The sequence below is a fragment of the Passer domesticus genome, chromosome 2 (assembly GCF_036417665.1).
Source record: "Passer domesticus isolate bPasDom1 chromosome 2, bPasDom1.hap1, whole genome shotgun sequence".
In the NCBI taxonomy this organism is placed as follows: domain Eukaryota; kingdom Metazoa; phylum Chordata; class Aves; order Passeriformes; family Passeridae; genus Passer; species Passer domesticus.
The window spans coordinates 109,797,930-109,800,862 of NC_087475.1; the positions used below are offsets into that span (position 1 = coordinate 109,797,930).

At 35.1% G+C, this 2,933-nt stretch overlaps 1 long non-coding RNA gene across 1 annotated transcript; it reads left to right on the forward strand.

Annotated features, from left to right (window-relative positions):
- Positions 1-2,048: 2,048 nt before the first annotated feature.
- Positions 2,049-2,706, forward strand: LOC135295599 (uncharacterized). The gene is made up of 2 exons (XR_010357724.1): positions 2,049-2,166; positions 2,281-2,706. It is a non-coding gene; the product is annotated as an uncharacterized LOC135295599 (long non-coding RNA).
- Positions 2,707-2,933: the final 227 nt, after the last annotated feature.

Here is a 2,933-nt window from a genome sequence, read left to right on the forward strand (position 1 = left end):
CAACATCCACACAGTCCCAGAATCTTCCCTTGTTATCCCAGTGCATTAACTTGTATTGCTATAGCAGCATTAGCCTTGGGCAACCAAGACAAGCTTCTGAGTAGTTTCCTTTGTGCACACGTTGCTAGCAAGTAGCTCATAAAACATTTATTTGTACTGATACTACCAGGTCATTATATTTTTCTGCTAAATGGCACCTTTCTTCCAACACCCCTGCCTCTCCTTTTGTCTGACATGACACTTAGGACAAGGTAAGAACTGAAAATCTTCTCTAAGGCCACACACACTCAGCTGCACAGAAACTTGTTACTGAACTGTTTCCTTTATCCCAGATAAAGGAAAATTAAACAATTACCAGAACAAATTCATTTCTACTTGCAAGGATTTTGCATGTACGCATTGATTCCTAAGGACTACTTTAGAAATTAACCACAAGTTCTTTATGCATCAGCACTCCCTGAGATCGAGTACTCCACAAAGTAAAGGGATTTAAAAAAAGAAGCACTTCAATGTCTCAAATACACACTGACACAATAGATGAAGCTAAACATAAAAGACATAGATTATTACCCTTTAAATTATGTTAATTAAACAATACTCCCTCTAACCAATGTTCATTGTCACAGTCTGCTAAAACAAAACCACAATCTTTTTCCTCAAGTCTCTACTCATTCATACAAATGAAAGACAGGATTTGCCTCTGGAACCCTTGGAAATCGGTCATTGTTAGGCTACTGAAGTTACTATTCTCACGTTAATTTTTTTATGGTAGCTTTTTTTTAAATGGCAACGTTTTTTTTTTAATGTTATACAAACTGAAAGAAATGCAAATAAAGGCTGGATCTTCTATAAGAACTAAGCAGCTATGTGAAAGTCACCTACTGCTCCAGAAGCATCGCCACTCACAGCTCAAGACACGGTGAGGTTCTTGCTTGCATTTAAGTTATTTAAGCATGTTGTATCCCCATAACCCCAAATCTTTGAAAACAGCTTATATAAAGACAATGAAACCAGTTTAACTACTAATTAAACAACTGTTGGGGTCTAAGAAGTTCACACTGATAAACATACAATTATCTGATATTTAGAAAATAAGGACAAATTCCAGCATGCTCACTGTTCCACATTCTATTTAAAAAAATTAAATGTTAAAAGCATTAACAACAGTGATCATGACTTTTTTCTTTCCAAAACAAACTAATTCTTGTTAAAATTTTAAAAAAACTTTTGAAAAAGAAATTAAGATTTATCTCCTCCAATGAGCATATTCCAAAATTAGCAAGAGACAAGGAATCTGATAGAACAACATTTTAATCCTAGATACTTTAGGAATGAAGGTGTTTCAAGATAAAATGCCTATAAATTACACATCTCTCTTATATTTTTCAAGGTCTCACATATTTTTCAAGGTCTAACTTCAACTAGTCACTTTTGGTTTTGACTATATGTTCTAAACCTCCTTTACCATGTCAAAGAAGAATTATTTGTAAACAACAAAACCAAAAAGAAAATGTGATAATCCTAGTTGGCATTGTTAAAAAAAAATAAAAATCAGTGCTTCATAGGTCTGAACTATTAGATATATAATAATAGAAAGACAGGAAAACCAAAAATGTACCCAAGATTTTTCACCCTAGAGGGAGAGTAGTTCAATGACACAATAAAGTCCCTTAACCACTGAGTTCAGAACAGAAAGTGCAAAGAACATGACAAAAAAAAAAAAAATTGTAAACTTGAATTTGCTCTACATTTTCCCCCACCCACTTTAGTGTGGGGAAAGAATAAACAACCCTGAGTCTATTTCACCATGGAAGGAAACCACAATACAACCACCTTAAGACTCAAATTCCACTGGAGTTAGCAATCCCCATGCTCTCACATTTCCTAAGACCCTTGCTGGGTGTCAAAGCTCAGACAGCCCAGCCTCAGTGGATTCCACTGAACAAGGGTGGGGCCAGGATGACTTGTGGAATAGGTTTTTCTAATTGGCTTCAGTGTAATCAGTCTTGACCAATAAGCTTTTGCCACCAAAATAAGTAACCCTGAAAAGGGTGTTAGTGGTTAAAGTTGACATAATTAACTAGCTGCAAAAAGGAAGCCAGAAGTCATATCTCTGCTAGTCATTCTCATAATGAAAATTTGCCTTGAGCCTAAACTCGGTCTCTGGTAAATAAGAGCCCTTAAAAGCAAAATTATAGTTGTGGATTTTTCTTTGTCTAGTAATAACAAAAAAAGAAAATACTAATAAGAATTATTTTTCTTGGCATTTCTCTCTTTTAGATTTGCTTTTCTGAGATCAATGCTCTGGGACTGGGAATACTCTTGGCATTCATATACTGCAGAACTTGAGATCTACTTAGAGAAAAATAAAAGAAACAGCAAGGAAAAGCAACAACATGGAATTAGTAGGAAAAGTATTTCACTAAAGTTAGAAACGAGAAAAAAAATCTGCAAGATCAAATAGCCTGTCTGTAGAAATAGGATACCAATCTATTTATATAAATTTCTAAAGCTGAACTTGGGGTAGATTCAGCTGAGGAAAACAGGAACAGGTGGTAGCAGATTACTGCAAACGTGGTACATTCTAGGCCAATTGTGAAAAAAAACCAAACAACAACTGAGTCTCACCTAAATATAGTGCCCTGTTTAAGTATTTTGCAGTTCTTCTGATGTGGGGAGTATATCACACATTACAAAACACATCAAAATTCACTTAGCTGCTGAAGTGCATTAAAGACAGTAGTTTGAATATGTGTTCATCAGACTAAGCTCAGCAAGAGCTGGAACTGCAGGGTGATCTAAAGCACCTCTACAACAAAATGTGCTTGCCTGCTCTCCACCAATGAACTTTTATTTAGATTTTCTCCCAAGAGAAAAAATAATATTTGAATGATTTTGACAAGCAATCTGGACTATTTCAGTATAAGAAATAA